Source organism: Heterocephalus glaber, unplaced genomic scaffold (assembly GCF_053883595.1).
Source record: "Heterocephalus glaber isolate CG9 unplaced genomic scaffold, H.glaber_assembly_v1.0 deba00001673, whole genome shotgun sequence".
NCBI classification, from domain to species: domain Eukaryota; kingdom Metazoa; phylum Chordata; class Mammalia; order Rodentia; family Bathyergidae; genus Heterocephalus; species Heterocephalus glaber.
Window position 1 is genome coordinate 22132378 of NW_028258410.1, and position 24048 is coordinate 22156425.

Below are 24048 nucleotides of genomic sequence, written 5' to 3' on the forward strand. Positions count from 1 at the left end.
CACCACCTGACCCAGAAGCAGTGTAATAGAGGGGAAGTCAGAGTGAAAAAGGAAGGTAGCTTGGCTCGTTATGGTTAGAATATTGTACTTTTACAGGGATTGCCAATCATTCAACAATGTAAATACATAGTTATGGTGACTCCCAGAATCTTAAAAGGAAGCCACTCAAGTGAGGGACACTGAAGCGTGAGCACTTCAGGATAAACTCACCTCAGAAAGGGCTCATGGACCTCTTTTCTGGGGCTGTAGTAAGGACACAGTTTTACAGTATGGTGTAGAGTGTCACAGAAACTCCAAAATAGAAAATCATGGGAGGGCAATGAAAGGAACTGATATAGGGAATCAAAGAGGTGTTAAAGAGGACTGGAGAAGAATGGAGGGATGAGGGAGGAAGGTACTGGCTGGTGTGACAGTTTTAAAGCAGAGCCTCAAAATTCTTTCATGTATTTCCCTTGGATCTATATTTCCTCCCTGTGAATCTGCGTGAGCTCTGAGGGTATTTCGACCAATAGAACAAAGCAAACATGATGCTATGTGAATCTGAGGTTGGGCCAGAAAAACTGCAACTTGCACTTGGTTCTCATAGGAAGCTTGTTGGGGTAGGGCTAAGGGGGAGGCGAGAGGCGAGCCGCTGCCATGGAAGAGGTCCAAGCACCCTGAGACAGCCATGATGAGAAGGCCCGTGTCAGTGCTGGTTGACGGTCCCCGCATAAGCTCTAACTAATATCTGGCATCAGTTTCCAGCCATGTGAGTGAGTTGCCCAGTGCAGTAGTCTCAGATGAGCATAGCCTCGGTAGATATCTGACTGCAACCATGCGAATGACCCTATGAGAGAATGTTATGGGTAAGATCTAAAATGTTCCTGCAAAATCTCACGTGTTGAGGAGTGGGGCTTTTGGAAGGTGATTGGATCATGAGGATTCTAACTTCATTAGGGGATTCACAATGAGTGAGATCATAATTTGATGGCGTTATTGGGAAGTAATGGAACGTAGAAGGTGGCCTAGTTGAAGAGAATGGGTCACGGGGGCATGACTTTGGGGACCATCTCTGATACCTGATCCCTTCCTCTCTAGCTCTTTCCCTCTCTTTTTGCCTCCCGGCTGCCATGAGGTGAAGAACTTTCTTTTGCTACACCCTTTTACCATGAGGTTTCTGCCTCGCTACAGGCCTAAAAGGAGTGGAGCCAGCCAACTGTGGACTGTGTAGCTCCTGAACCCATGAGAGAAAATAAATCTTTCCTCCTGTAAATTGTTTTTTGCAGAATTTGGTCACAGCGACCAAAAGCTGACCAACACAGAGAGCCAGCAAGCTGATTCTTTCTCAAAATCTTGGCCCACAATATCCTGAGAAGAATGAAATGACTGCCTTTTTGTCTGTGGTTGCTTTAAAATAGTAAGATTGGGAAAATGTATTCAGAGAAATAGGTAATAAAGATGAGGGAGAGAGAGAGAAAACAAGGGAAGGAAGAAGAAATGACTTGCCTTGGGAAAAGTCAAAAGGGATTTCCAAAAATCTGGGCAAGATAAGAGGTTTGGGATGAGGGAGAAGAGAGAGAAGGCAGCCTCAAGCAGGAGTCTTGTCTTGTCACTGTAGCACACCGACACTTGACATCACATTCGATAGCTTAAGTCAAGAGGCTCTCAAGAGAGGCTGAGATGGACTTGCCACTGATGCCGTGGATGGTATCTCTCAGTTTCCATGTCTTTAAAAAGAGTTGGCTCGAGACACAGCAACACGGCTTCCCTTCCTCAGCTCGGCGGCAGGGGCTCCCCCTCGTCGTCAGGGAAGGGTTCGACTGCAGAAATGGTATGTCCCATTGTCAGACAAAGAGAAGAAAAAGATCACAAGAGAACTTGTTCAAACCGTTTAAGCAAGGAAACCTAAAATGTGCAGCTCCCTTGAGTGGCGAGATCTGAAGATTGTTTACAAAAGATATCCTAGTCTGTATTTTTGCTGTGCTATTGAAGATCAAGACAATGAACTAATTACCCTGGGAATAATTCATCGTTACATGGAATTACTTGACAAGTAGTTTGGCAGTGTGCGTGAACTTGATATCATTTTTAATTTTGAGAAGGCCTATTTTATTTTGAATGAATTTCTTTTGCGAGGGGAAGTTCAGGAAACATCCAAGAAAAATGTCCTTAAAGCCATGGAACAGGCCAATCTCCTGCAGGAGAACAGAATACGGATCACAGCAGGAGTTTCAGTGGGTGGTCTAAGAAAAAACCCGTACTAGAACACGTGCTGGAGTGCTGACATGCATCAAAACGTAGTAGGATATATGAATTCAGTCGACAGTTATAATTTTGTCGAGCTTGTTATATTTTAGCATTACTTAGAGAGCCAAAATTACCTTAAATCCCAGGGGATAGTCCCAATTATTTCAATAAACTGAGGCTTTCATAGGGAATTTTGCTCTGATAGTGATCAGTCACTGGGGCTTGCAATTTATTTTCTACAGAGAATATTGAAACAGGTTTAGAAGTTCACAAGCAAAAAGATATTTATTAAATACTGTGATTTGCTAATACCATCGGTAAAGCAGAATTTCCCTATGAAAACAAAAGCTTCTGTAAGGAATTGAATTGGGGGTTGTTATTAATATTTATTTTAATTGCTTGCTGTTTAATTTCACTACTATCTTTTCGGAGTGGAGAAAAAAGGGCAGCTATCTCCTTAAAATGTTTATGACTGGATTTTATCCTCAGATATTACTGTATTTAATGGTTGTATAAATGTAGGAATCTGTTATTTTCGGAGGGACAGTTTACATGCTTCTGTAGCCAAATATCTCAGAGTTCAAGCTTGAATAAATATAAAATGGAATAGACAGAATTTTCCATGTTATTTCAGGAAATTGGGGCAGGGGCAGACAGGATCAGTTTAAACCCCACTTCAGGTTACCTTTTTTGCCTTGTTGACGTGAGAAACATCTTGTGAGATAAATTCGTAGGTATACGCATTTAAACAGTTTTGTTTGGAGAGTTCTCTAAAAGTCTAATTTGAGGATTTTTTTTTTTTTTTTTTTTTTTGGTATCAGGGATCGAACTCCGGTCCTTGCACTTGCAAATTTGAGGATTTTTAAAAAATTAATATCTTTATTTTCAAAGTCATATTCATTGGACTTAACTGTTTTGAGGTTAACTGAACAGTTAAAAGCCTTTATTGTTATTTAAAATACCATATGCATGACTACTGCCATTTTTCTCTTGGAAGATTTTCCTCTAGGATCCCCTGCTGCATGTGATAAAATCCTGATGAAATTAAGATACTGGCGGAAGGATTTATTCTGTTTTTTCAGTTAACTCGGCACTGACTAGATGACTTAAACTGAAAATCTTTTCAGAGTATTACTAGTAAATATAAATAGGATATTTTTGGGTGTAGGTGATCACCTTGTTTATCATTATATAAAGTTATACAAATAAATCTGAACTCCTAGGCATTAAGAAGTTACATGTTTAGCCATAAACCAAAGAATAAAAGCAACCAAAAACTTAAGTTTTAGGCAACTTTACCGTCAACTAAACATTCTAGAAATCTGATTGTGTCTGTACCAGTTTGTGTACTCTGTGTAAGAATATATGCATTTCTCTTGTATCCACATCACGAATATTTTAATGTCCCTGTGTACTAAATGACTACTCATCAAGTATACAGAATTTCCCAAAGGAAATAAGAGAGCTGATATACTCATGAAAAAAAATGTCCTCAGCATGGTGACTGGTTGTCATGTAAAATAATCATACAACATTTCAGAACTAATATCTTGACAATTGTATTTTTTCGTTCGTAGTTTTCTTTCCTGTTTTCAGTCTATATGTGATCTTGATATAGCTTATTCCTGTCCACAACTGGTTTAATTTCTTCTTGACAAAATATGTCCTATGTACTTTTATCTCAGACACATACACACACATCTGTGATTAATCTTATAAGAGAAAAACACAGCAATCGTTAATGTTACCAAAGAAAATATGGCTGAAATGCTCCATCAAAATAAGCAATGCCATAATACTGAGAGTGGCTTGTTGTTCAACTGTTGAAGAAAACAACTATATTTAGTGTGATTATCTTATAGTCTATATAAGTTGATGTTATTTAATGCTTTGTTAACTATAGTTTTATATGTCTGAATACTAAAACTTTTAACATTGATCACTGTTGTGTATGCTTTTAATAAAACTTACAGCATATTTTATTGTAAAAGAAAAAGTACCAAATAATTCATTGTTTGTATCTACAGAATTTAAGGCCTGAGTTAAGTAAGTTGTCATTAAACAGTAGCTTCAGAAATTACCCAAACTGGTTTGCCACTGGAAGACCTACAAAACTGTGTTGTGTGTTAGGCAGGTATACAAATCAGTTATTTCCATTCTTACCATTCTTGCTTGTAAGACACTACATTCAAAGCACTGGGAAACATGGGTCTTTCATTTCCTTTTCTCACCCTCCATCCCTACCCCTGCCCTGCATTATGTTGTTCACCTGGTTTTAATGCTGCATAAATATGCATTGTCTCATGCCTGTTTGCTTTGGATGTTGTGTGGTAAGTTATAACAAAATGTTGCTTCTTTTGTTATCTGTATACAGCTGCTTGCTTTAAATTAGTAGATTCTGAAATAGCTTTTCTTGCATGTCTAAAATAAAAGTATTGCATGTACTTCAAACAAACAAACAAACAAAAAGAGTTGGCTTGAGCCAGCTGTGGTGGCACACACCTGTAATTCCAGCACTTGGGAGGCTGAGGTAAGAGGATCACTGGGAGTTCAAGGCCAGCCTGGGCTACATGGTGAATTCAAGACCATCGTGAACTACATAGAGAGCCACTGTCTCAAAAGACCTAAATAAGATCGATAGATAGGCAGGCTGGCTAAACTGATTATTATTTCAGAAAATTCACCTAGATTGCAGTCACTCTGAAAGGGGTGCTTGTGTAAAATGTGAGTCCTCTCAATCTGGTAAATTGCTATCTCTAGGTGTAGACCCCAGAAATTTGTACTTTCAACAAACATTATCAAATGATTCTAAAGTTTCTGAATGCATTCATTGAATGATATTTAAGGACAGCAAAGGAAAAGAAAAACACTGAAGAAGTCTACTGGTAAGATTATGTCTTTGCAGGTGATCATACATGTAGAAAACTCTAAGAATTGTGTACAAAAACATTGTTAGATCTAATTCATTTAAAGTTTCAGGATTCAAAATCAACATATTAAAATCAGTGGTGATTGGGTGTGCCAACAGCACACCTAGAAGGGAAATTTAAAAAATAATTTTATTTGGGCTGGGGATTTAGCTCAGTGGTTTTGCCACCTGCTGTGCAAGCACAAGGACCTGAGTTCGATCCCTGGTACCAAAACATAAAAAATAAAATAATAATAATAATTTTATTTATAGTTTAAACCACAAAAGATAAAACACTTAGTAATTAACCAAAGGGATGAAAACTTGTACACTAAAAATTATAAAAAATTGATGAAAGAAATTTTAAAAGATACAGAGAGTTGGAAAGACATCCTGTATTTATGAATTGAAAGAATTAATATTGTTACAATGACCATAATCTTCACAGTAATCTACAGATGTAATACTATCCCTATCAAAATACCAATTGTTTTTCAGAAAAAGAAAAAAAATCCTAAAACTTGTATAGAACAAAAAAACCTCAAAAGCCAAAGCAATATTGAGAAGAAGAAAAAGAGCAATAGGTATCACATTTCTTGAATTCAAGTTATAATGCAAAGCTATGTTAAGCAAAACAGTGTTATACTAACATGAAAACAGACATATAGACCAATGGAACAGAATAGAGAACCTAGAACTAAACCCATGCATTTATAGTCACTGATCTTTGACAGAGTGACTAGAACACACAATAGGGAAAGTATAGTCTCTTCAATAAATTGTATAGTGAAAATCAGGTATCTATGCACAAAAGAATGAAACCGAGTCCTTATCTCCCACCAGACACAAAAGTCAACTCAAAATCAATTAAAGTCTTAAATAAAAGACCTAAATTCTAAAACTCTGAAGAGAGTTTCAAAGAGGCATCTATAATTCCATGTTCACGACAGCATTATTCACAATTGCCAAGAATATAAATAACCTAAATGTCCATCAGTGGATGCATGGTAAAGAAAATATGATCTATACATATACACTGGAATATTTTTTAGCCTCAAAAAAGGGAAATCCTCCTATTTCATACAACACAGATGAAACCAAGGGATATTATGCTAGGTAAAACAAGAAAGACACAGAAAAACAAATGATGCATGCTCTTCCTAGATACGTGGGCTCTAGAATACCCAAACTTGTAGAAGCAGAGTAGGTTCTAGTGGTTTCCAGGGAGATAGGAAGGGGGAATCAAGGAGAAGGGCACAAAGTTTTAATTTAGGTTATGCAACATGAGTGAGTTCTGGAGAGCTAATGTATAGTATTGTAACTTTAGCTAACCACTATATTTTTATTCTTGAAATTTGCTAAGAGTAGATTTTAAGGATTATTTTTTGGTTACAAATAAAAGGATAACTATGTTAGGTGATGAGTATGTTAATTTTCTTATATATTAATTCATTAGACTATGCTGACTATTTTATTAGGTATACATATATCAAAATACCAAATTGTATATATTAAATATATGCAACTTTATATGTCAGTGATATTTCAATAAAGCTGCATAAAACATTTATATTTAAAACCAAATAATTACGGAGAAAATAAGGTTTAATGTAATTGTTAGAAAGTGGCTCTCAAAACACATAAGGCAGATTTTCAAGTAATGCATGTAGTGTGAAAAAACCCAGCAATATTCTGAAACTAAAATTCTGAATGATTGCAATAAAATTGTCCCAAATGTCTTATCATTAAAAAATAAGTTCATTGGTGCCTTCTTCTAATGTGGAAGGAAATTAAAGAAAATGTTAGAATCATTGAAAGGAGGAGGATCAAAGCAGGGTGGTGGTGACAACCCTGAAAACATGCTAATTTTGCAGTTTTGCAAAGCGTTCATCTAAGTCCCTCATGTGTGGCATTTCCTCACATTTACATTTACTCTTGCCTCCATATCTTGAGTTAGTCTTGAGTTAGCTTCTCAGTCTTGTGCATCTTTAAGATCCAGATCAGATGACCAATAAGCCACCATTGGTCTGCATCCTATGGGGACAGCCCATTTCTGGGAATAGGGAGACCCAAATTTGAATTCTAATTTGTCCTGGGTTGTATGTGTGTCCTGGCTGAGACAGTGAGGGTAGGATGGAGGGTGCTCCTCTCAAGGTTTGTTTTCTCCCTCTAGTATGAAGATGGTGGTTTTTGTTAGTGTGAATTGGTTCTGCAGATTAATGGGTTTCATTTTGGCAGATTTGTATATGTACATAACATACATTTATCATCCCCTCCTCCCACCCTGGCAATCCTCATCAAAAAGTACCGCTAAATTTGAGAAAATATGGTAGCACAGGAATCGTGCCAAATCTGATAAGAACCTGATAGTTGTCCATTCTCTTGTCATCCTTCAACTCCTGATTGAGGTTTACATACACCAGTGGCTAGAACAGATTGTTCTGTCTCCAGAGCCTATGGACCAAAGAGGCCCCTGGAAATAGCCAGAGCATGCCTTGTGCTTGATAGTATCTGCTCACCTGTTTGGCTCAGGAATGAACCCGGAGCCCTCAGGGCTGAACACAGGGAACTTCTGCCTTGAAGGATCTCAGTGGAGCTGGAGGGTCCTGAATTTCTTTACTAGCAACTGTTTCCTCATTACTCTGCCCATCAGACCCCAAAAGTTACCTCAAATAGGATCTTTAGGTGTTCCCCAAGGTGCTATCAGAACCAGGATCGCTCATCTTCCTCTCCTTATTCTTTCCTTGGAACTGCCTCTAGGACCAGAAATGATAAGGGGAAGCTTTGATGGTTTAGAAACTCAGAAAATGTCTGAGCTACGGGGCCTAGAGAACTCCACCATTCCAATCTCCCCTTTAAAAATCTATAAATAGAAACTTCTAATAGGGGCTGGACTTATCCAAAACCAAATAACACACATCACTAGCAAAAGTGGAGCTAAAATCCAGATCTGAAGAATGGTCAGGGGTTGCCAGATCCTGCAGCCTCACTGGAAGTCAAGGTGGACTTAGAGGTTTTAATCATTAGTTTGCTTTTAATATTCTACATCTAGATTTTATTTCTACAGTTGAAGAATTCCTTACCAGGGGAGTCTTGGTGGGAGGTAAAAATGGAAAGACCCAGGTCCTCACTCTATTAATCAGGGTCCATTCAAGAACATGTAAACCGTATCCCCCATGCCAGAGAGGATTGAGCAGTTACATCACTATTGGGAGAGTGGAAGGAAAAAGAGGAGGAGAAGCTGAAGCTTCTATCACACCTATATTTGGGAGGATAAGAGATTATTATTGAAAGAACATGAGGGTTAATAGAAGGATGTCAGATGCACTGGTGGGAGCTGTGTGGCTGTACTGTCTTCTAGAATGTGCTGCAGCTGTTGTTCAGACCCCTGGAGGCTCAAATGGTGTGTGGTTCACTGGAGCTGGGGGAGGCATAGCCAGCTGGTAGTGGTGATCTCTGGGGAGGTACAGTGCAGCTGGTTTGGAGAGTGCCAGAAGGGTCCAGATGCTGACAGGACCCCCAAACAAGGTAAAATCCCTTCTCCCTTTATTTTGTCTGTCAGTTTCCTCTCAGTGCCTCCATTCATAGAGATCAACTAGAAGCAAATTGGAAAAAGAATGAAGGAAAACTTGGTGTCCAGAGTACCCTTCCCAGCATTACAGAGAAGAGTATAGAAAGATGGGTTTGGAGCTGAGATACAATATGTAAGTAACCAGCATATTCAACTTCCCAGCCTCCCTTGCAGCTAGGAAATGAGTGCTTGATTTAGGCTGACAATCAGACACACTCATCTCAGACACTGAACTGGGAGCCAGTGAACAAAGAGACAGAGACAACAGAGAATTCATTCTAATGGTAGAAGCAGGCAGCTTCATCCTGTTCTAGAGAGCAGCAGTAGCAGAGATGATGGTGGTAGCATTGTGAAATGTGTAGATGGTGAAAGGTGGATACTCAGGCCCAGTGTTCTATTGACCTGCTCTGCAGCCTTCCATATTCTCACCCATTTTCCTAACTTCATTTTCCAGTCCTGATAGTGAGTCTGTAAACTACACCAAATTTTAAATTTTAAACAAAAATTTCCCTTTTGTTTAAAAACAACCTCAGTTCTATCTGTGTCTAGAAACCCTGATTGGTATGGTGGGGGTGGCATCTGTCATCTAGAGGGACTGTCAGGCCAAAGTCCCATTGAACAAAACATAATTTTCTTACCAGAAGGGTTGCTGTCCTTATGCAATGTGGTGTGATAGACTCCCTTCTCACAACTGGTTCCTGGAACCTGGAATCATTCTGCGGGCCCCATATCCCTCTGGGTTAAGTTTAACCTTTCAAGGGGTACCTTGAAACATGAATGGGCAGGAGTGAGCAGCACTGAGGTCACTTGCTAATTGACTTTATCATTGGAATAACCTGAACATTAGGAAATGCCTGGGGCTTGAAGGAGAATCAGAAAGAATATTGTCCCCCAAATAACAGGATATCCAGGTGTAGTGGTGCGTGCCTGTAACCCCAGCACTCGTGAAACTGAGGCAGGAGGATTGTTTTAAGTTCAAGGCTAGCCTGGGACACGTAGTGAGTTGAAGGCTAGTCTGAGCTACACAGTGGGACCTTATCTCAAAAAACAAACAAAAGTATGGGGAAAAAAATAAAAACCAAGATATACCATGTAAAGGTACAAATTCCCAGTGATGAATGTCACCATATTGTATTACCTAAAATGTACCTATAAACTTAAGGAATAAAAAAAAGAAAAAAGAAAACAAAAACCCAAAATAACAGGGTAAAAATAGACTAGTTTTACCAAGGGCAGTAACAGTGATGAACCTGAGGAGCTGATCTCAAATCTGATCCTAGGCCTTAATCTCTATGTGACAAGCAAGTTGCTCTCTTTGCTGGGCCCCAGTTATCATACCTCTGCCATCCACAGCTCCCTTTTCACACTTCCCTAGTTATCATCTTCACTTCCCCAGTGGTGTTTCTGAAGATGCCAATGGTGGTAGTGATGGAAAATAAGCATCAGGAAACCCAGAAGACACTCTGTACAGCATATGCCATTCGGGAAGACCTGGAACTCCAAGGTCTGCACTGGCCAGTTGCACTCTACAGCAATAACATATTGGGAAGGAGAATTGAGCCCATATAACTGTCATTGAGATCTGGGTTTTGTGTTTGGAGGGAAGTTTTCACATTCATTTGGTGAGATGTACATTTCAAATTAACAAGCACTGATATCTGAGTTATTCTAAGAAACTGGAGACAGTACAATTCAGCAGATGATGTTGAAGGAAAGTAACCATTTCAGCACTTTAAAATACACTGCCTGTCAAAGGGGAAGGAAGTAGGAGAGCTAGGGGAAAGGATAGAAGGGAATGGGATTAATATGAGAAAATGGAAAAATAGGAACAAAATCTTTGTAAATAGGGAGGGATGGAGGGGTTGAAGGGAGGGCTTGGCAAGGGTGAAAAATAAGAACCAAGAGAGATTATGTAAAGGTGCAAATTTCCAATGATGAATGTCATTATATTGTATACCTAAAATGTACCAATGATTAGAATGAATAATCGATAATGCAAAACAGGAAGAAAAGGTCCAAAGGGGTAGGGGTAGTGGGAGGGGCAGGGGAAAGGAAAGAAGGGAAAGGAAAAATGATGAGAAATGGAAAAAATGGAAATAAAGTCTTTGTAAATAGGGAAGGGTGTAGGGGGTGAAGGGAGGGCTAGGAAAGGGGAAAAAATAAGAACCAAGATGCATTATGTAAAGGTACAATTCCCAATGAGAAATGTAATTGTGTTGTATACCTAAAATGTACTAATAAAAGAATTTAACAACAACAAAAAATAAATAAAATAAAATAAAATACATTGCCTGTGTGCAAATATCACAGAGAAACCCATTAATTTTTTCAATTAATATGTGTGAATTATTATAATAAATAACAAAATACTTAAATATAATAAATAAAATATTATTATTTATATTATTTAAATATAATAATAAAATACTTTATGTAGTGTGAATAAACAAACTATTTTTTTTAAAACCCAAATCATCTAAGGCAGTGGCTCACCAATATTGTGACATCAAGAATTCAGAGATTCTAGAGTTTTTAAAAATTGAATTTAAAAAAATCAATAAGTAAATAAAACTCCTAAGGTAATTCTGGTTTATTGGTCTTTTTTTCACTTTTATAACATTTTGCAGTAAAATATAATACATCTTTTCTGTTAGTACATAATTGATCTATGCTTCTTGTAAACTATAAGAATATATTTAGTTTACATTATAGTATATGGCTTATGAAAAACCCACCACACAGTAAATGGTCATGTGTTAAGAAAAATTTATCCTTATAGTATAGTAACTTCAAAGTTGAGTATTTGGACTTTATTACAAAATAGTGCATGAAGAGAGAGAATCTAGACTTTTGGTATATATTGTTCTCTTCTCCAGTACTAAATGTTTACCTTTCATTTATAATTTCTTGATAACGTGTGTTTAACTTTTAAAAACAAAAATTTAGAGACCCAATGAAACTGTGTGGATATAATTATTAAAGTGAAGTTGATGAGATGACCTTTCAGAGCTCTTTTCTGTGTCATAATGTTAACCTCACATTTTATTTTCTAAATAATATACCATATTGACATGTTAAATTAGCAGTGGTTCTTCATACTATTGCTACTCCCATTTTTTAAGGTTTAACGAAGTATTTTTTTAATAAAACCACAAAAGTTTGGCACACTAGAGTGAATATATGAAGAATCCTCTCATTGCCAGGTGTGGCAGCTCACACTTGTAATCTAGGCTACTTGGGAGGTTGAGATAGGAAGATCAGAAGCTTGAGGTCAGCCTAGTGAGACCTTGTTTCTAAATAAAACATAAAAAGAGCTGGAGATATAGTTAAGTCATAGAGTACCCTAGGTTCAATCTCCAGTACCATCAAAAAAAATCCTCTCATCAGTGCAACTATTTTCAACTGGATCTAATTTGAGTGAAAGTTTTTATGAGGCAAATTTGGTGGTTTGTTTGTTTGTTGCAGTACTATGGGATAAACCCAGGACTTTTTAATCATTTTATTTAAAAAAGTGTTTTTGAGTCAGGTTCTTCCTGAGTTGCCAGGCTGTGCTCAAACTTGCCATTCTCTTGCCTCAGCCTCCAGAATTCTGGGAGGACACTAATGTGCCACCACTTTTGACTTGTTTTACATTTCTAAATTGTATTCAAGTACAAACTATTTATTGAGCACCTTCTTTCCAAGTCATGGTGTTATCTCTACCAAATTCTATTCTGTATCAATAGTTCAGCCTAATCAAGAAAATACTTGTAGAATATTCTAATGCTGCCATATTAGGATTTATTGCAAACAGAAGAATTATGCAGTGCATTTGTCAGATTTAAACAAAAATAATTCAATTTTAAATGACAAGAAAAATTATAATTTACCTAGCCAGAAATACAAGCATATATTACACATAAATTCTATTACACAAATGGCACTGGCACATAGAACTGTATCAGACCAATTACAATTGTGAAAGTTTCTGAGCAAGCCAAATGGATGACTTAATGGTGAATAACACTATCCTACACACAGGACACAATTTACGACCCCTTTGGCATGATGTCTGGATATCAGCTGCTGTGTGAATTCAGTGACAAGACCATCCGGTTACCATTAGGTGTCCTCCCTGTTCTTCAACGGACATTGATTGCATACATTTATTTCACAGATCATCCCCCTTTTTTCTTCATTCAGGTAAGATCCAGAATCATTTCAAGAAACTGATTGCACAAACAGTTTACTCTTCACTGACTTACGTCTTATTTTAGATGCATATCCAGTTTTTAACCCTTTGTTTCTCACTGGCCGCCAAAGAGGATGCTGGATGATCATTTCAGGTGCAGCTGCAGCTGCACTGCTAGAAGAGTCCTCTCTTTCCCGCTGGTGTCGCCGTGCAGTGCAGGGGTACAATACCCTGTTTCTGTGAGTATCGAGAGCTGAGGCGACTCCTGTGATGAATGAGGATACCTGGCTTTAGTGAGCTGCTTTGAATCACGTTCATGTACTGCCCCGTCATTCATGTCCTCAGGTAGTTTGCGTTATAGATCTTAGCAATGCTGCGGAGATAACGCTTCTGGCCCATGGTGAGATCTGGATGCTCTTGCAGCTTGGCTATGCGTGAGTTCACTTTGTGTCCATCTTTGATTCTCTCTTTGGAACTGTGGTAATAAGAATCTCCAGCCGATGCTGGCAACTGTCGCAGTCCCGCGTCTCTCGTCTCTGCACCAAAGCCTCGGAGCTCCCTCCGAAGCCCTCCCTCAACAGCGACGGACAGCAGAGGTCCCTCTCCGCTCCGCACATTTCAGTCCGGGCCTCGAGGGCAGCTGCCGCGCCGCCTCTGCAGGGGTGTGGTGCTATCGTTAGTTTGGGAACTACTGGTCTAATACCTTTCTGATTTAATATCACATCATTGATAAATATTAATGAAAGTAGAAGACATCACTTCTAATTCATTATGTTTATACTTTTATACATTCTTGACCCTTTATACTTTAATTTTTGCTCTAAAAGATTTATCTTTCTCAATTTTCCTTTCCTGTTAATTATTGTCCAGTGAGAACACATCATGTGTGTTTCATATTTATCCTTTTGCACAATTTTCTGTCCCTTCTGCTAGTGACTTCCCCGTTTCTGACTAGTTTACTACATTAATTAACCAAGCAAAATGAACACTTACTAAGTGTTCTTTCAAGTTCAGTGATAAGGACTTGGTGGTGTCAGAGGTATGTTCACCTCTAATGTACTCTACTTCTCATGTCTAAGGTGCCTCCTAATCCCTAAGCCGTTCTCCAGTTCCCTAAACAAAGTCAATTCATTCCTGAGTTTTACAAAGTCAACCTCCTTGCTCCCTTATGCACTGTGTTACAGCCTTGCATTTTAAAATGTAGAGCTTAATGTATGGATAGAGATGTATAGATGGATAAATAAATAACATAGAAATTGTAACACAGGCCTCTTGTGCCAAGCCCATTGGGAGATCCTGAGCAAAAACAGACCTTCATATTTGTGTGCAATCAAGAAAAGAGGGTCAGTCTTTGACCAGGTATTAGATATGGGTGATGTGACTCCTTTTGGTCAAGGAAATTTCCCCAAAGAACTCAGATGTGAGCTTTCAGTAGCCAGAACTCCTAGCAACTTGGTGAATGAGTGCTTCCATTCGGAAAAGGCATCTAGGTGATGACCTGTAGAGCCCACCTTACACTGGACATTAGGTGTGAGATTTTGTGTGTGTTAGAACCAGGAGTTTCCAGGTCCTACCCAGCTTCTCACTTCTCTTTTCCTGAGGGGACTTCCAATTTATGGACAAAACAAGAGTCGAAAGTGAAGCAAAGTAGACAGACATTGAGCACTACTCAATGTGAGTTTAAAAATATTATTAAAATAAAATAGTACCACATGGCCTGGGCTCTCAGCTTCCCACCTTACATCTGAATTTTGGAGCAACACATTCAGGCATAAGTGCTAGTGCAGAAAAAGAGATGGCATGTCTTCAAAGTACATGACAACCAGAATAAGGATGTACATTTGTCATACAAGTAGGACATTTTGAAGAGTATAAGGAGGCACTATTAATAATTAAACCATCAATATAGTTCAGGAAACATTAGCCACAGCAATTAGAAAAGAGAAAGAAATAAAAGGAATAAAGATAGGAAAGGAAGAAGTTAAACTGTCATTATTTGCTGATGATATGATACTTTACATAGAAGACCCAAAAAACTCCACCAGAAGACTTCTAGACTTAATTGACAGATTTAGTAGAGTAGCTGGATATAAGCTCAACACTAAAAAAAAAAATTGCCTTCTTGTACACAAATAACAGACTCACTGAGAGAGAAATTCAGGAAACAATTCCTTTTACAGTAGCATCCAAAAAAATGAAATATCTAGGAATCAACCTCACAAAGGGAGCGAAAGACCTCTACACTGAAAACTACAGCACTCTGAAAAAGGAGATCGAGGAGATATAAGAAAATGGAAAGACATCCCTTGTTCCTGGGTAGGAAGAACCAATATAGTGAAAATGGCCATACTTCCAAAACTACTACATAGATTTAATACAATGCCGATTGAAATTCCAACCATATACTTCACAGAACAAGAGAAAACAATCCAAAAATTCATTTGGAACCAAAAGAGACCTAGAATAGCAAAAGCAATTCTAGGCAACAGAGCCATGGCTGGGGGTATCACAATCCCCAACTTGAAACTATACTACAAAGCTACTGTGATAAAAACCGCATGGTACTGGCAAAGAAACAGACCTGAGGATCAGTAGATTATCAGAAGATACAGAAACAACCTCAGACATACTCAGCCACCTCATCTTTGACAAAGGAACCAACCACCCTCATTGGAGGAAAGACAGCCAATTTAATAAATGGTGTTGGAAAAATTGGATTTCAACCTACCAAAGATTAAAACTAGACCCATACCTATCACCATCCACTAAACTAAGATCAAAGTGGATTAGAGGTCTAAATATTAAGACAGAAACACTAAACTTGCTGGAAGATAAGTTAGATAGAACTCTGGAAGACATTGGCACAGGAAAAGACTTTATGAACAAAACCTCGGTAGCACGGGAACTAGCACAAAGAATCAACAACTGGGATCTCATCTTATTAAAAAGCTTCTGCACTGCAAGAGGAACCACCAACAGAGTTAATCAACAGCCTACACTGTGGGGAAAAAAATTTTAGCAGCTGTATCTCAGACAAAGGTCTACTATCTAGAATATATAAAGAATAGAAAAAAATCAGACCTCCCAAATTCAAAGACCCAATTCAAAAATGGGCATCTGAAATGAACAGACATTTCTCAGATAAAGAAGTAAGAGCAGCAAATAAATATATGAAAAATTGTTCAACATCACTGGTCATTCGAGAGATGCAGATGAAAACAATACTGAGATTCCACCTCACCCCAGAAAGAATGGCTGCTATCCAGAAATCAACCAATAACAAATGTTAGAGGGGCTGTGGGGAGAAAGGAACCCTTTTCCATTATTGGTGGGAGTGCAGACTGGTGCAACTACTGTGGAAATAAATATGGAGATATTTCAAAAAACTAGGATTAGAGGTCTCATTTGACCCAGCTATCCCTCTGCTGGGTATCTTCCTGAAAGAATTAAAAGAATCATACCATAGTGATATATGCGCACACATGTTTATAGCAGCACAATTTGTAATAGCTAAAGCTTGGAAGCAGCCCAAGTGCCCATCAACTGGAAATTGGATAAAGAAAATGTGGGGTTTTTTTTATAAAATGGAGTACTACTCAGCCATAAAGAATGAAAAACTGGAGACATTTATAGCTAAATGGATCCATATTGAGGCCATCCTCTTAAGTGAAATAAATAGGACATACATGTGTAAATACTGAATAGTTTCTCTAGTGTGAGAAACTGAAAGGGTAAATAAGGATGAAAATAATTAACATGAATAATTGATAATTTGAAATAGGAAAAGGTCCAAAGGTGCAGGGGTGGTGGGAGGGGAAGGGGAAAAGGAAGAAGGGAAAGGAAAAATTATGAGAAAGAAAAAAAAAGGAAATGAAGTCTATGTAAATAGGGAAGGGAAGAGGGGGTGAAGGGCGCATAGGTAATGGGGGAAAAATAAGAACCAGGATACATCATGGTCAGGTACAAGCACCCAGTGATAAATGTAAACATATTGTGTACCTAAAATGTGCCAATAAAAGAATTAAAAAAATAATTAAACCAGACCAATAGATGTACATCTGGACTGTCAAGCTAAACAGCACATATGGTCACTCTAGTCATTGTTACTAACTTACCCACCAAATTGCAGACCATGGAGAAAATATAAAGAAAGTAAGAGCAGCAGGTCTCTTCTTCTGGCAGGTAGTGTAAGAGCAAGTGGTGAACATGAGTGCTTATCCTGGAGTTGGATTAGAGAGCATCCACATGTACACATGCATAGCACACATAGGTGCTTGTGCACACGCACACATAAACATGCCGATGCATATACATTGCAACTCCAGAAAGTGGTGAAATCACAGGAGGAGGCTCATTAAAAGACAGATGTATTCTAGATATTTATCCAAGGCATGGAGTTCCATTAATGGTGACATAAAAAGGTCAGGTGATTCCTCATTGCAGAAATTAAGTATAAAAATGGATGAAACTATCAAAAACAAATAAAGGCACTGGGAATATATCAAAGTAAAACAACAAATTAAAAAGTATCTATTCTTGAAAAAATAGAGCTTCAGTTTTATGAAGCTCAATAAACCCTAAGTAGGTTAAACATAAAGAAACCCACATGTAGACACATTGTAGTCAAACTTATGAAAAACAGAAATATTAGAAAGAAAACTAGAGACAAAATCAACCCATCATACACAGTTATCAAATAATAGAATTAATATCTCAGTTTTCATCAGAAACAAATGGATTTCAGAAGGCATTGGAATAATATCTTCAAAATACTGAAAGAAAATCCTATCAAACAATAATTCTTCATTCAGAGAAACTATCCTTCAAAAATAAAAGCAACAGGTAATGGAAAGCTGACTAATACCTTCCCCATTTTCTCTCACAGAAATTTGCTTGATAAAATTTTTCCACACTGAAAAAAAAATAAACACAGTAAACTATACAGACAACACTACCTAGTATCTGTATATATAAAACCTTTAAAAAATCAATAGTACACAAGCAATTCAAGTTAGACCCTCCTACACTAGGGTTTTTGACATTTCTATTTAAATATACTGAGTCTGCTCCTCCAACCCCTTGATGATTTTTGACTTTCAGACAACATATATGTGTTTCCATAATTCCCTGAGGTGGAGGCAGCACAAGACCCTATGCCAAGTGCACCGTGGGCCTTGATAACTGTTTGGTGAATGAGTGAGTGGCCTAAGGAATTGGAGCCGGGCAGACTACGGTTTCAGTCCTAGCTCTGAAACTTGCTATCTATATAATAATGGTCAAGGTGGTTTAACCGCTCCTCATCTACCAAATAGGATGTATTAGCCCATTTCCTCTTGTTATTAAAAAAAGTACTTGAGACTGTGTAACTTATTGTGTGTGTGTGTAACTTATTTTTAAAAGAGTTTTATTTAGTTCACAGTTTTGAAGGCTGAAAGTCCAGGATGAGGTTTTCCCGCAGTTTGAGCTCTGGTAAGAGTGCCCTTAGATCTCAAAGAGTACACTGGGAATAGAGCAGAGGCCCAGAAGCACATTTCTTGCTCCACAGGATAGGAATCAATCCAATTCACTTCATCAAATATATGTCAGGTGCATGCTGTGTGCTAGGCACCGTCTTAGGTGCTGGGGTTAAAGCCATGAGCCCAAACTCCGCCTTCATGGGGTGAATATTCTACTGGGAGAAACATTATAGCATAACAGATGGTAGAAGTGCCATAGAAAATAGAAAAAAGACAGCAGGAATCGACTTCAAAGTCTGGGCTCATGGCAGGATTGGAGAAATGGAGATAAGAGCCCAAATTTGAGGGTGAAGGTTTAGCCAAGTCAGATTTCCTTATAGGAATTCTTCCTGGATCACTTTCTTTGCTTTTGCTTAAAAGTCTATAAATGGAAGTGAGAAGATGTAATGTGACCATTAGTTATTATATATCAACTTGATTGATTAAGAATACCTAGCAGATTAGTAAAGCACAGTTCTGGGTATGTCTGTGCAGGTCATGGAAGCAGGACTTTGAGAACTAGATATGGTACCTGGCCCCTTCCTCTCTTGCACTGTTCCCCTCCTCTGCTTCCTGACCACAATGAACTAAGCATCTTTGCTTTGCCACACCCTTCCACCATGGTGTTTCTATGTCATGGGTTGAATCTCCTGAGAACATGAGCCACACTAATCTCTCCTCCTTTAAATTGTGGGTATTGGGTATTGGTTCTCAGTAACAGGAAAGCTGCTAATACATGTGGAATGCTCAAGAAAATCTGCTGGAAATGGGCACAGTTAGCAGTAGTTTTCAAGATTTTGAAGAGCCAGTAAGATTCTCTTTTAAAATATAGAGGACTAGGCATAACTCAGTGGTAGAGTGCTTGCCTAGCATGAACAAGGCCCTGGGTTCCATCTCCAGCAATGCAAACAAACAAACAAATAAAATACACATTGTGTTATGCAAACCATGAGGGAGAAAGTAAAAATGTGTCAAATCCTGTCTCCCAGAGATTATCATTGTTAAGGCATTGGTGAACATCTTTGCACAAATAGCTCTCCACATACATGGAACTATAGATTAGATTCTTATGTTTAAATGGAATCCTAAGCCTCCCAGTAATTTCGTAGGCTACTGGTTCTCAAAATTTGTTCCCCAGCCCAGAAGGAGCAGTAGCATCACCTGAGAAGTTGCTGGTACCCAGTCCTCTCGTTGATCAGAAACTCTGGGGCTGGTTCTCACACAGTCTGTGTTCTAACAAGCCTTGCAGATAATTCTGATGCTCTCTCAAGTCAGGAAACCTCTGTTGCAAGGGAAAGCAATGTACCAGTCAACGGGACAGGTAATCTGGAGTCAGGTGCACCTGGGTTCAGGTTCTGCACCAACACTTACCAACTCTGTATTTCAGGAACAATATTTAGCCTCTCTGAGCTTCAGTTTCTTCTCCTTTAAAATAAGGCTAATGGTTTGATCTAGTGTACTGATTAAACATAACATATACAAAGTTCTCAGTATAACATAGCTCTTAATAGATTTGCATAAAGTACTTAGATTAGCTTCTATCATGCTCAAAATACACACATAGAGACGAGAAGGAGGGAAAATTATCCCCATTACATAAGTTCCCATGGCTTAATAGAATGGAAGAATGGAGAGGCAGAATTGAGAAAATTAAGAAGCATGAGGGACTCCAGCCTCTACAGAGTCACCTGTAAGGGGTCAAGGAATGGGGGGTGACACTGCTGTGACAAGAATCTCAGGAACATTCAAATCTACCTCACTTAACCTCGCATTTTGAGTAGACAAGCTATTCTGCTTCTTTCCCATTATCTTTTACCCTTAAAGTCAGTCTTGCAGGTAGGAGGCTAAGACAGAGCCTGAATATTTCCCTTGCCGAAGCTGCTTTCTGAAATTCCACCAAAGGAATGATCATCCATCCATCTATCCAGCCAGCCAGCCAGCCAGCCAACCAGTGATCCACCCATCTAACTGTCCATCGGTCTGTCCGTCTATCCATCCATCCATCCTACAACAATGAAGGTAGACTGAGAATTTGTAGACTTTTGCAATGAGACTGCTGGGTTTGATTCTTGGACCCATCACTTCCTAGCATGACATCAGGACAGGTGCTTCATCTCTCTGGTCTTATTTTTTCAAGTAATGTTGGAATCATAAGGGCTACTGTGAAGAGTTTAACTGTAAGGATTAAACCACTTACATTGTGACAGGAACATGACAGGAGAATACAAAGAAACTCCTAACACTGCTTTAGAGGAGTTTGTGGTTACTGTTGTTTTCTGTTCACAAATATTTACTGAGCACTAAGAGCCAGGCCTGTGCTAGGCACTAGGGCTGCAGAAATGACCATAAGGTCCTTGTTTCTGAGAGTCTTTGTGGCTAAAGGAGGGAAGGAATGATTGAAAGCAGCTATCATTTGTCAATTTATTTTCTATTTACCCGTGCTTTTCATTGGTTATCTCTGATCCCTCAACAGGCCTAAGATGTGGCTATTAGATCCACTTTTACAATGAAATAAACTGAAGGTTAATGAAATAGGTCATTTGTTCATGGTCACACAGCTAGAAAATTACCAAATCAAGTCTGATCCCTGCTCTCAGATCAAATCCTATCCTTTCTCCACCAACTATCCATTTTTATTGACTCAGACTAGGAGGTAAAAGCCTGAGAGATCTTACTCTAGAAAATCAGATCTAGTTGATGATGGAGTTCAACTCCTTAATATTATAGATGAAGAAGTGGAAATTTGGACAAGCTAAATTTATACAACATCATGCAGTATTAAGTGATAGAGCTAGAATATGGTTTCAAAATAAGCATGGGACTTTCACTACATAAGGCTGCTTCCAGAACAGAAAAACTCACCTTTTCTAGAGTCAGATAAAGCCAAGTTGGTTGGGAAGAAGTCCAGAGCACAGTTGGTGAGTGGGGAGTGGCTCATCACTGTGTCCTGGCCATCAACAGCCCAACAAGTAGGGCTAACAGATGGGAAGGTGATGGAGGTGATGGATTTGGCTCCTCTTAACCACTTCCTTTTTCAGACCCTACCAAAATCTTAAACATATCAACCTTAATATATCCAATCTTCCTGCAGAAAAGACCCCTTTTTGAGCTTCCTTCCAAAAATGATTTTACAACTTACATACTTATGAATATAATTCTCTATGGAGGCTGCAAAGGCAGGAACAACATTTTTTTGCCAAAATATGTAAGCAAATCTACAAAGTCATCTGATTCCTAGCAAAACAGCCCTCCATGGAGGCAGGATTGCTCAAGGGCCATTGAAGGCATTTTTTAAAATGTGTGTGCGAATAAGAGATGGATTCCTTCACCTCCAAATTTATTCTCCCTGTTGTATTCCTAAAATCACTTCATCTCTGTGGCCGAAATTCTACAAATGATGCCATCTTGTTTGAAATCTCAAGAGTCTGTAAAATACACCCCCATGTACAAACAGACTGGGAAAATTTAGAAGAGCTATGCTCACCTGAGTACGGTTTTGCCCACTCAAAGACAGAGGCTTTGAAGGAGTAGTGTGAGGGCGAATTTGGGAACCTGAGGCATAATATTAAAGGGCCAACATTGGTAGATTTTGAGATGGGAAAGGAGACCTGGGGGAGGGGAAGAAAAGGGATAGAGTGGGAACTGGGATGAAAATAGTAAAAATGTGTTATATGCATGTCTGAATATACCAGAGTGAGTCTCGTTATTCTGTATTACTAATATGCATCAGTAAAAAAAAATCCTGGACAGAAAAAAGGGGGCTTACATTGGCAAGGAAAAGATTACTGTAGTCTGGGGATACAGGAGATAAGGTTACAACAGAAACTGGGGAAGGGGAAAGGAGGGAGGAACCGAAGTTTCTAAGACCATTTTGAATAAAAATGAGTGAAATTTTATGAAAACCCTTATCTGTTAAGGTTATAACAAATCTTTCTGCCACATAGGGAGGGGACTGAAGAGCCCTTGTCCTGAAATCCGTTGGTTTGCCTTAAGCCATGCCAATTACTACTATTTGGAGGGAGAGAAGAAAAACATGGGTGTCTATCATCTGATCAGTATTTCAACAGAAGTAAATGAGGCCCAAAGATGGGCAGGGACTTCTTTAAAATCACAGGGTGGGAACAAAACAAGGACATCCTTGATCCTCCAAAATGCCATTTCCACTACATTGCAATGCTCCCCCATAACCTTCCTAAGCTTCATCTGGACTCAGGAATGGAGGGCAGAATTGAAGATGGAACATTCATTTGGGGAATCCCTTTATCTTCCACTCTTCCTCAGGGTCTCTCTTCAAGCCCAAGTTAGTAGCTTTCCATTGTCCAAGGGATAATAATAGCTACTCATTGTGCCAGGCACTACACTGAACTCTTTACAAATAACATATATAAGCCTCGGTGATTCTGAAAATGAGATTTGATCATTGCTACTCAAGGTGTGGTCTGGGGACCAGCAACCTCCAGGTCATCTAAGAACTTGTTATAATCTTTTTTTTTTTTTTTTTTTTTGGTACCAGGGATAGAACTTGGGACCTTGTGCTTGAGAGGCAGGCACTGGAACCACTGATCTAAATCCCCAGCCCAGAACTTGTTATAAATACATAATCCCAGGCCTAACTCTAGACCTACTGAGTCATAATATTCACTATAACAAGATTCCTGGGTGTATATGGGCACATTCACATTAAGGAAGAAATGGAAGGTGAGAAAACAACTATGAAAGAAATCAACAATGTTTCCAAGGCTACATACCTGCAAAATGGCAGAGCTGGTCACTGAGTTTGTTTGTTCACTACCAAAGTCCAAACTGCTAAGCTACTCTCTTTCATGGATGTCAGAATTTCCCTAGGGAACTGATTTCAAGTTATGAGTTCTGTTAAAATGGTTTTAGGACACCAAGTTATGCTGCCAAGACAAATACATCTAGCTGTTTCTCCCTCTGACTCAAAGAAGGACCAAGTTGGGCCACTGTGAGAGTGGAAGCCAATTGGAGAAAACTGGACAGCATTATTCCTGGATTTTCTCTAGGAAAAGTCTGAAACAGAATCCTAAGTATATCCCATTGCCATTGTCTTCCCTGTCCCGTCAGGAGAGTCAGAGTCATGGGAGCCTCCTGAGAACTTCCACAAAGGAGAGACTGCTGGCCTCATTTCTGGCCCCTACTCTCCACTACACCTGTCTCCCCACTCCCTCCTCCCTTCTTAATCTCTCCCTGTGAGTAATGTTCACCATGGCATGATGGAGATGTGTGGGAAAAGCTCACGATATAGCAATGAGAATCCAGTCAATGAAATGAAGCCCAAGAAAGGAGTTTTAAAGAAGTGGTTGAACCATCCCAAGATGTCACCTTTTTTTCTGTGTGGCCACAGGAAAGTAACCCCTTGCAGTTCCAGTCTATAACTTGGGACTGTTCTTAACTACTCTGAGGGTTTTGAGTAGCTACATGAGCAAAACTCCTAGCACTGTGACTGACACCTAGTAAGTGCTGCTGCTATTATCAGAATGGCCAGCAGTGAATCTGAGTGACTTTGGAGGCTTTCCATCACTTCTCTGAGCCTGTTTTCTCATCCATCACCCTCAGGGGATAATGACCAACATCACAAGATTGGTGCAAGGATCCACTCGGAAAGCGCTAGCACAGAGGAGCCAAACCCTGAATGAATGTTCCTTGTTTCAGAGTG

The 24048-nt window shown here is 38.9% G+C and overlaps 2 pseudogenes; one reads left to right on the top strand and one right to left on the bottom strand.

Annotated features, from left to right (window-relative positions):
- Positions 1 to 381: 381 nt before the first annotated feature.
- Positions 382 to 2941, top strand: LOC110343888 (AP-1 complex subunit sigma-2 pseudogene; annotated as a pseudogene).
- An 8267-nt stretch (positions 2942 to 11208) lies between these two features.
- LOC101706313 (protein FAM216A pseudogene) lies at positions 11209 to 13494 on the bottom strand (annotated as a pseudogene).
- Positions 13495 to 24048: the final 10554 nt, after the last annotated feature.